The following is a 12063-nucleotide window of genomic DNA, read 5'->3' on the forward strand; positions in this document are numbered from 1 at the left end:
CTCCTTACCACTGAACCATCTCTCTAGGATGTAGTTCAAAGAATACATCTCAATTACACATCTAAAGCATACTCACAAGTATATCGGAAAGCAGACATTCAGAGGGAAGCCTGAAGTTGAATGTATATGGAGTTAAGAGTGGAACATTAAGAAAATACATTGAATAAGTCCAAAAGGAAAAAAATGATTTGAAAACATGTAAATACGTAGATGTTTAGACAAAATAACTCATTATCCTTTCTTCTATCTTGCCTTGAAACCTAATCAGAAAAAAAAAATAACAATTTCAAGGGTTTTTTTTTCTTTGTTTTCTTTCATAAAAACATGTGTTGTGACCAGGAAGTCTTGTGTTCACACATCACCTCATTTAAGAGAGAATAAAGAAGCTGTTAACTTAATTTGATTGAGTAATCAGCCTAATGAATGGGGTAGAAGCTGTTTAATGATGATACTGAAAGCAATTTCTCAATCTTAGAAACCATTAGGGAATAAAAACAACACACTACTAGAGGTTCCTACTCAGAAATCTGGGAAATCCAGCTCTTCTTCACTGGATGAGCTATCCCCTGCTAATCTTCACTCAGGTGATCCTTTCATTCATTTAATACCCTGTTCCATTGGAAGAACTATCCACTGATATTCTTTAGTCAGGTAATCCTGTTAGTCATTTAAAATCATGTTCCATGCCATAATGATTCTTCTTTTTCTTGGCCTGCCCAAGATCAATTAAAATATTTTTAAGGGGGCTGAAGAAATGGCTCAGCGGTTAAGAGCACTGTTCTTCCAGAGGTCCTGTGTTCAATTCCCAGCAACCACATGGTGGCTAACAACCATCTGTAATGGGATCTGATGCCCTCTTCTGGTGTGTCTAAAGACTGCTACAATGTACCCATATAAATAAGATAAATAAATCTTTTTTTTTTTTTTTTTGGTTTTTTTGAGACAGGGTTTCTCTGTGTAGCCCTGGCTGTCCTGGAATTCACTTTGTAGACCAGGCTGGCCTCAAACTCAGAAATCTACCTGACTCTGCCTCCCAAATGCTGGGATTAAAGGTGTGCGCCACTACCGCCTGGCTAAATAAATCTTTCTAAAAAATATTTTAAAGAATGCTTTAAATCTGATGTCTGGGCCACTCCAGCCAGAAAAAGCAAGTAGGCTGACTATAGAGCCTCACCTCTCTCTCCTGTCCTCCAAATTCAATCCCCCAGTTTCATTTCCTGCTCTGTAACAGACCTTCTGCTGCACCCTCCCCTTTTTCTCTACCCCCATCTCCAATGGATTGCATATACCTTCATCTCCAACCTTCTTTCCCTTCCTTCATTTATTTTTCCCAATCCCCAAGACCAGCAAGAGTTCCCTGGGGACCCACCAGTCAAGCCTGCCAGAGAAGAAATTAGGCCAGACAAGAGGTAGATGAGCCTCAGATCTTCATTCTTCTTCCTCTCCTTCAAATTTCCTAGTCTGATCCCCAGATCTGTAGCAGACTACCAGTGTGACCTCTCCTCATTGTTTGTTTGCCCCCATTCCTAGAATATCAAGGGGATCCTTGTTGAACACCATGTTTTCTTCCTACTACTGGAACCCATTATCCATGCCCCCGCCCATCCTCGTTCTTAAGTGTCAGCTCCCAGTACCTAAAAACATACTTAAGATGGAAGCTCCAGTGGTCATAACTAATAAGATCCTAGAAGAATTCCCAATACATAGTTACCACACCCTCATAAGAATCAGAGAGGGAAATAGAAATCAAGGAACTAAACACCCACCCAACAAAGACAAGATCAGATATCAGGACCAAGAATTGCAATCATCCCAAAACCAGATGTCTAGATGCCAGCATAAAAACACAGTAAATAACTGCCATGATAATATGTCCCCATTAGAGCCCAGAAACTTTGCCACAGTATCTCTTGAGAATTGCACCATAGCTGAAGCAAAAGACAAATATCTTTTTTTTAATTAGGTATTTTCCTCATTTACATTTCCAATGCTATTCAAAAAGTCCCCCATACCCTCCCCTGACTCCCCTACCCACCCACTCCCACTTTTGACAAATATCTTAAAATAACCTTTATGAATATGATAGAGGTCCTTAAAGAGGAAATTAATAAATTCCTCAACTATATCTACAAACACAAACAATGGGAGTAAATTAATAAAACAGTTCAAGATCTGAAAGTAGAATCAACAAAGAAAATTCAAACTGAAAGAAATGTAGAAATGAAAAATTTAAGAACTTCAGATATAAGCCTCACCAATAGAATACAATGAATGGAAAAGAGAATACCAGGCTTTAAAAGCACAATAGAAGAAATGAACACCTCAGTCAAAAATCGTGTTAAATTTAAAACAATCCAAGCATAAAACATCCAGGAAATCTGGGACTCTATGAAAAGAACAAATCTAAAAATAGTAAGAATAGGAGGAAAAGAGACCAAGTACAAAAGCACAGAAAATATTTTCAACAAAATAATAGAAGAAAATTTCCCTAACCTAAAGCAGGAGACACCTATCAAGTTACAAAAAGTATACAGAATACCAAATAGACTGGATCAGAAAAGAAATTCCCCTCAACACATAACAATTAAAGTACTAGACACACAAAACAAAGAAACAATATTAAAAAGATGTAAGGGGGAAAAAAAAGAAGTAACATATAAAGACAGACTTAGAATAGTACATGACTTCTCAGTGGAGTCTCTAAACATCAGACGGGACTGAATAAATGTTCAACAAAGGGTAAAAGACCACAAATGTCATCTCAGACTACTATACCCAGCAAAACTTTCCAAAAAAATAAGACATTGCATAATACAATCAAATTTAATTAATATCTATGTACAAATCCACCCCTACAGAAAACTTTAGAAAGAAAACTCCTATCTAAAGAGGTTATCCACACCCAGAAAAACACAGGGAATAAATAGTCCCAGATCATCAAATCAAAAGATAGAAAACACATACAACAACAAAATAACAAGAATCAACAAACATTGCTCATTGATATCTCTCAAAATCGGAGGTCTCAATTCCCCAGTAAAAAGACATACACAAACAAAAAAAAAATGAATACAAACCCAGAATCCATCCTTCTGCAGAAGCCAAGAAACACACCTTAGCATCAAGGACAGATATCACCTCATGATAAAATCATGGGGAATGATACTCCAAGCAAATGGATCTAAGAAGCAAGCTGATGTAGCCATTCAAATATTTGAGAAAATAGACCACAAACCAAAACTAATCCAAAGAGGTGAGGAAAAACACTGCATACTCATCAAAGGAAAATTCCAAGATGACATTTCAATTCTTAACATCTGTGCCAAAAACACAAGGGCACCTGAGTTCATAAAAAGATACACTACTACAGTTTAAATGACATATTGATTCTCACACACTTCAGTACTTCGCCCTTGCCAATAGACAGGTCATCCAGACAAAAACTAGACAGAGAAATGCTGTAGCTAACAGACATAAACCAAATGGACCTAACAGATATTTATAGAATATTTCACCCAAACACAAAAGAATATACCTTTTTCTCTGCACCTAATGGAACTTTATCCAAACTGTCCATATATATTCTCAGACACAAAGCAAGTCTCAACAGGTACAAGAAAATTAAAATAACTTTCTGCATACTATCTGACCACCATGGATTAAAGTTTAATGTCAATGACAAAAATAATATAAAAGTTACAAACCCATGGAAACTAGAAATTTACTATTGAATAAAAAGGGGGCAAGACAGAAATTGAGGAAGAAAAAAATGCCCAAACTTATGGAACACAGTGAACATAGTTCTAAGAGGTAAATTCACAGCACTAAGTTCCCACATCTAAAAATGGAGTGGTATCACACTAGAAACTTAACAGCACACCTAAATGCTCTAGATAAAAAGAAAACTCACAACAAAAAGAAATAGACAGCAAGAAATAATTAAACTCAGGGGTGAAATAAAAAAAATACAAGCAAATGCATACACATAGACATACATGTATATATTGTGTGTATATGTATATATACTACATATACATGTATGTGTGTATGAATGTATATAATAATGATACAAAGAGCAGAGTTGGTTACTTAAGAAAATCATTGACTGTCAAAACCTTATCAAAACCAACTACAAGGCAGAAAGTGAATATCCAAATTAACAAAATTAGAGATGAAAAGGGAACAAACCAGCAGACACCAGGGAAAACCAGAGAATCATAAGAACATACTTTAAAAATCTGTACTAAACCAAATTGGAAAATCTAAAAGAAATGAATACTTTCCCTGAAAGAAACCACTTCACAAAGTTAAATCAAGATCAGATGAGTGATTTTAAAAGACCTATAACTCCTAGTACAATAGAAGCAGTCATTAAAAGTCTCTCAATCAAAAAAAAAAAAAAAATCCCAGGGCCAGATGGTTTTAGCACATAATTCTGCCAGACTTTCAAAGAGGATTCTATATCAATACTCCTCATATTATTCCACAAAATAGAAACAGAAGGAGCATTGCCCAGTTCGTTTTATGAGACCACAGTTACCCTCATACCAAAACCACATAAAAATCCAACAAAGAAAAAGAATTACAGACCAATTTCTCTTATGAGTCCTAGTTCCCTTCTTTTTTCATTAATTTATTTATTTATTCACTTTACACCCAAATTTCTGACCCCCTCATCCTAGTGCCTCTGCCACACAGTCCCTCCCTCATTCTCTATCCCCTTCTCTTCTGAAAGGGTGGATGCCCCCTCCTGGATATTCCCTCACCCTAGCACATCAAGTCTCTGCAGGGCTAGGTACATCCTCTCCTACTGAGGCTGACAGGCAGCCCAATTAGGGGACTAGAAGCCACAGACAGGCAACAGCTTAAGAGACAGCCCCTGATCTAGTTGTTGGGTGACCCACATGAAGACTGAGCTGCACATCTGCTACATATGTGAGAGCATCCTAGACTCAACCCATGTATGCTCTTTAATTGGTGGTTCAGTCTGTGAGAGCCCCGTAATGTCCAGGTTAGTTGACTCTGTTGGTCTTCCTGTGGAATTCCTTATGAACAAAGATTCAAAAATACTCAATAAAATACTTGCAAGCTGAATCCAAGAAACATCAAAAAGATTATCTACCATAATCAAGTAGACTTCATTCCAGAGATGCAGATATGGTTCAACACATGAAGACTAATCAATGTAACCCACCATGTAAACAAACTGAAAGACAAAAAACACGTGATCATCTCATTAGATACAGAAAAGACCTTTGACAAAAATCTAATACTGCTTTATGATAAAAGTCCTAGAGTGGTTCTGAATAAAAGTGACATACCTTATCATAAAAACGGACATATTTTAACATAAAAATGTCAATATACAGCAAGCCCACAGCCAGCATCAACTTAAATGGAGAGAAATGCCACTAAATCAGAGCAATTCCATTAAAATCAGGAGCAGAACGAGATTTCCACTCTTTCTGAACGTATTTAATATACTTGCAGTCTTAGCAAGAGCAATATGATAACTGAAGGAGATCAAGGGGATACAAATTGGAAATAAAGAATTCAAAGCGTCTGGATTTTCAGATGATATGATAGCATATGTCAGTGACCCTATAAATTCCACTGAAATTTATCTACAGTAGACAAACACTTTCAGCAAAGTAGCTGTATACAAAACTAACTCACAAAAATCAGTAGCCTTCCCATATACAACTACAAACAAACTGAGAAAGAAATCACGGAAACGACACACCTCAAAATAGCCTCGAACAATATAAAATATCTTTAGGTAATTCTAACCAAGCAAGTAAAAGACTTGTATGATTAAAAATGTTAAGACATTGAAGAAAGAAATTGAAAAAGATATCAGAAGATGAAAAGATCTCCCAGGTTCATTGATGAGTAGGATTAACATTAAGTGGTAACCCTACCGAAAACATTCTACAGATCCAGTGCAATCCTCATAAAAACTTCAGTACAATCCTTCACAGATCTTGAAAGGATCATTTTCACCTTCATATGGAAACACAAAAATCCAGGAGAGCAAAAACAAAACAAACAGCTCTGAATAATAAAGAACTATTAGAGGTATCACCATCTCCGACCTCAAACTATATCATAGAACTATAGTAATAAAAACAGTATGATTTTAGCATAAAAATAGACATATTTTTGGTTTTTTTAAATATTTTATTAGGTATTTTCCTCATTTACATTTCCAATGCTATCCCAAAAGTCCCCCATGCCCCCCCCACTCCCCTACCCACCCACTCCCACTTTTTGGCCCTGGCATTCCCCTGTACTGGGGCATATAAAAGTTGCATGACCAATGGGCCTCTCTTTCCAGTGATGGCCAACTAGGCCATCTTTTGATACATATGCAGCTAGAGTCAAGAGGTCTGGGGTACTGGTTAGTTCATAATAAAAACAGACATGTTAATCAATGGAATCAGGAGAGCACGGGGGTCTGCCTGGCCTGAGAGGTTTGTGGCACAGGCGCCGGCGGGAGCCTTCTTGGCTCCGGGACTCCGCGGAGGGCAGGCTGCACGGGTGACCGTGTGGAATACAGAGTGCCAGCCGTTTCTGGGACGGGCGAGAGAGTCGCAGAGCTTCTGGGCGGCGCCATCTTCAGCTCCAGACAGCCGGCCACCTTCCTGGTGAGAGCACGGGGGTCTGCCTGGCCTGAGAGGTTTGTGGCACAGGCGCCGGCGGGAGCCTTCTTGGCTCCGGGACTCCGCGGAGGGCAGGCTGCACGGGTGACCGTGTGGAATACAGAGTGCCAGCCGTTTCTGGGACGGGCGAGAGAGTCGCAGAGATTCTGGGGCGGCACCATCCTCAGCTCCAGACAACCAGCCACCTTCCCGGCAAGAGCCACAGAGCTTCTGAGGCTGCGACATCTTCGACTCCAGACAACTGGCCACCTTCCTGGCCAAAGCAACACAGCTTCTGGGAAAGATCCTGTTTTGGGCCTTCACCTTCAGCCAGGAGGAGGTCCAAACTCCAGATAACTGTACACCTTCCCTGAGAGAGGAGAGCTTGCCTACAGAGACTGCTCTGACCACTGAAACTCAGAGAAGAGAGCTTGTCTCCCATGCCTGCTGATAGAGGGTAACAAAATCAACAGAGGAACAATCTTTTAACAAAGACAACTATAACAACTAACTCCAGAGATTGCCAGATGGCGAAAGGTAAACGTAAGAATCCTACTAACAGAAGCCAGGACCACTCACCATCATCAGAACCCAGAACGCCCACTTCGCCCAATCCAGGACACCCTAACACACCTGAAAAGGTAGACCTGGATTTAAAAGCATATCTCATGATGATGGTAGAGGACATAAAGAAGGAATTCAATAACTCACTTAAAGAAATACAGGAGAACACTGCTAAAGAGTTACAAGTCCTTAAAGAAAAACAGGAAAACACTGCTAAAGAGTTACAAGTCCTTAAAGAAAAACAGGAAAACACAACCAAACAGGTAGAAGTCCTTATAGAAAAACAGGAAAACACATCCAAACAGGTGATGGAAATGAACAAAACCATACTAGACCTAAAAAGGGAAGTAGACACAATAAAGAAAACCCAAAGTGAGGCGACGCTGGAGATAGAAACCCTAGGAAAGAAATCTGGAACCATAGATGCCAGCATCAGCAACAGAATACAAGAGATGGAAGAGAGAATCTCAGGTGCAGAAGACTCCATAGAGAACATCGGCACAACAATCAAAGAAAATGGAAAATGCAAAAAGATCCTAACTCAAAACATCCAGGAAATCCAGGACACAATGAGAAGACCAAACCTACGGATAATAGGAGTGGATGAGAATGAAGATTTTCAACTCAAAGGACCAGCAAACATCTTCAACAAAATTATTGAAGAAAACTTCCCAAATCTAAAGAAAGAGATGCCCATGAACATACAAGAAGCCTACAGAACTCCAAATAGACTGGACCAGAAAAGAAATTCCTCCCGACACATAATAATCAGAAAAACAAATGCACTAAATAAAGATAGAATACTAAAAGCAGTAAGGGAAAAAGGTCAAGTAACATATAAAGGCAAGCCTATCAGAATTACACCAGATTTTTCACCAGAGACTATGAAAGCCAGAAGAGCCTGGACAGATGTTATACAGACACTAAGAGAACACAAATGCCAGCCCAGGCTACTATACCCAGCCAAACTCTCAATTACCATAGATGGAGAAACCAAAGTATTCCACGACAAAACTAAATTCACCCATTATCTCTCCACGAATCCAGCCCTTCAAAGGATAATAACAGAAAAAAACCAATACAAGGACGGGAACCACGCCCTAGAAAAAACAAGAAGATAATCCCTCAACAAACCTAAAAGAAGACAACCACAAGAACAGAATGCCAACTTTAACAACAAAAATAACAGGAAGCAACAATTACCTTTCCTTAATATCTCTTAATATCAATGGACTCAATTCCCCAATAAAAAGACATAGACTAACAGACTGGCTACACAAACAGGACCCAACATTCTGCTGCTTACAGGAAACCCATCTCAGGGAAAAAGACAGACACTACCTCAGAGTGAAAGGCTGGAAAACAATTTTCCAAGCAAATGGTCTGAAGAAACAGGCTGGAGTAGCCATTCTAATATCGGATAAAATCGACTTCCAACCCAAAGTTATCAAAAAAGACAAGGAGGGACACTTCATACTCATCAAAGGTAAAATCCTCCAAGAGGAACTCTCAATTCTGAATATCTACGCTCCAAATGCAAGGGCAGCCACATTCATTAAAGACACTTTAGTAAAGCTCAAAGCACACATTGCACCTCACACAATAATAGTGGGAGACCTCAACACACCACTTTCATCAATGGACAGATCGTGGAAACAGAAACTAAACAGGGACACAGTGAAACTAACAGAAGTTATGAAACAAATGGACCTGACAGATATCTACAGAATATTTAATCCTAAAACAAAAGGATATACCTTCTTCTCAGCACCTCATGGGACCTGCTCCAAAATTGACCATATAATTGGTCACAAAATAAGCCTCAACAGATACAAAAATATTGAAATTGTCCCATGTATCCTATCAGACCACCATGGCCTAAGACTGATCTTCAATAACAACATTAAGAATGGAAAGCCAACATTCACGTGGAAACTGAACAACACTCTTCTCAATGATACCTTGGTCAAGGAAGGAATAAAGAAAGAAATTAAAGACTTTTTAGAGTTTAATGAAAATGAAGCCACAACGTACCCAAACCTTTGGGACACAATGAAAGCATTTCTAAGAGGGAAACTCATAGCTCTGAGTACCTCCAAGAAGAAACGGGAGAGAGCACATACTAGCAGCTTGACAACACATCTAAAAGCTCTAGAAAAAAAGGAAGCAAATTCACCCAAGAGGAGTAGACGGCAGGAAATAATCAAACTCAGGGGTGAAATTAACCAAGTGGAAACAAGAAGAACTATTCAAAGAATTAACCAAACGAGGAGTTGGTTCTTTGAGAAAATCAACAAGATAGATAAACCCTTAGCTAGACTCACTAGAGGGCAAAGGGACAAAATCCTAATCAACAAAATCAGAAATGAAAAGGGAGACATAACAACAGATCCTGAAGAAATCCAAAACACCATCAGATCCTTCTACAAAAGCTTATACTCAACAAAACTGGAAAACCTGGACGAAATGGACAAATTTCTGGACAGATACCAGGTACCAAAGTTGAATCAGGATCAAGTTGACCTTCTAAACAGTCCCATATCCCCTAAAGAAATAGAAGCAGTTATTAATAGTCTCCCAACCAAAAAAAGCCCAGGACCAGATGGGTTTAGTGCAGAGTTCTATCAGACCTTCAAAGAAGATCTAATTCCAGTTCTGCACAAACTATTTCACAAGATAGAAGTAGAAGGTACTCTACCCAACTCATTTTATGAAGCCACTATTACTCTGATACCTAAACCACAGAAAGATCCAACAAAGATAGAGAACTTCAGACCAATTTCTCTTATGAATATCGATGCAAAAATCCTTAATAAAATTCTCGCTAACCGAATCCAAGAACACATTAAAGAAATCATCCATCCTGACCAAGTAGGTTTTATTCCAGGGATGCAGGGATGGTTTAATATACGAAAATCCATCAATGTAATCCATTATATAAACAAACTCAAAGACAAAAACCACATGATCATCTCGTTAGATGCAGAAAAAGCATTTGACAAGATCCAACACCCATTCATGATAAAAGTTTTGGAAAGATCAGGAATTCAAGGCCCATACCTAAACATAATAAAAGCAATCTACAGCAAACCAGTAGCCAACATCAAAGTAAATGGAGAGAAGCTGGAAGCAATCCCACTAAAATCAGGGACTAGACAAGGCTGCCCACTTTCTCCCTACCTTTTCAACATAGTACTTGAAGTATTAGCCAGAGCAATTCGACAACAAAAGGAGATCAAGGGGATACAAATTGGAAAAGAGGAAGTCAAAATATCACTTTTTGCAGATGATATGATAGTATATATAAGTGACCCTAAAAATTCCACCAGAGAACTCCTAAACCTGATAAACAGCTTTGGTGAAGTAGCTGGATATAAAATTAACTCAAACAAGTCAATGGCCTTTCTCTACACAAAGAATAAACAGGCTGAGAAAGAAATTAGGGAAACAACACCCTTCTCAATAGTCACAAATAATATAAAATATCTCGGCGTGACTCTAACTAAGGAAGTGAAAGATCTGTATGATAAAAACTTCAAGTCTCTGAAGAAAGAAATTAAAGAAGATCTCAGAAGATGGAAAGATCTCCCATGCTCATGGATTGGCAGGATCAACATTGTAAAAATGGCTATCTTGCCAAAAGCAATCTACAGATTCAATGCAATCCCCATCAAAATTCCAACTCAATTCTTCAACGAATTAGAAGGAGCAATTTGCAAATTCATCTGGAATAACAAAAAACCTAGGATAGCAAAAACTCTTCTCAAGGATAAAAGAACCTCTGGTGGAATCACCATGCCTGACCTAAAGCTTTACTACAGGGCAATTGTGATAAAAACTGCATGGTACTGGTATAGAGACAGACAAGTAGACCAATGGAATAGAATTGAAGACCCAGAAATGAACCCACACACCTATGGTCACTTGATCTTCGACAAGGGAGCTAAAACCATCCAGTGGAAGAAAGACAGCATTTTCAACAATTGGTGCTGGCACAACTGGTTGTTATCATGTAGAAGAATGCGAATCGATCCATACTTATCTCCTTGTACTAAGGTCAAATCTAAGTGGATCAAGGAACTTCACATAAAACCAGAGACACTGAAACTTATAGAGGAGAAAGTGGGGAAAAGCCTTGAAGATATGGGTACAGGGGAAAGATTCCTGAACAGAACAGCAATGGCTTGCTCTGTAAGATCGAGAATTGACAAATGGGACCTAATGAAACTCCAAAGTTTCTGCAAGGCAAAAGACACCGTAAATAGGACAAAAAGACCACCAACAGATTGGGAAAGGATCTTTACCTTTCCTAAATCAGATAGAGGACTAATATCCAACATATATAAAGAACTCAAGAAGGTGGACTTCAGAAAATCAAATAACCCCATTAAAAAATGGGGCTCAGAACTGAACAAAGAATTCTCACCTGAGGAATACCGAATGGCAGAGAAGCACCTGAAAAAATGCTCAACATCCGTAATCATCAGGGAAATGCAAATCAAAACAACCCTGAGATTCCACCTCACACCAGTCAGAATGGCTAAGATCAAAAATTCAGGTGACAGCAGATGCTGGCGTGGATGTGGAGAAAGAGGAACACTCCTCCATTGTTGGTGGGATTGCAGGCTTGTACAACCACTCTGGAGATCAGTCTGGCGGTTCCTCAGAAAACTGGATATAGTACTACCGGAGGATCCAGCAATACCTCTCCTGGGCATATATCCAGAAGATGCCCCAACTGGTAAGAAGGACACATGCTCCACTATGTTCATAGCAGCCTTATTTATAATAGCCAGAAGCTGGAAGGAACCCAGATGCCCCTCAACAGAGGAATGGATACAGAAGATGTGGTACATCT

This window comes from Mus musculus, chromosome 11, assembly GCF_000001635.26.
Source record: "Mus musculus strain C57BL/6J chromosome 11, GRCm38.p6 C57BL/6J".
Taxonomy (NCBI): Eukaryota; Metazoa; Chordata; class Mammalia; order Rodentia; family Muridae; genus Mus; species Mus musculus.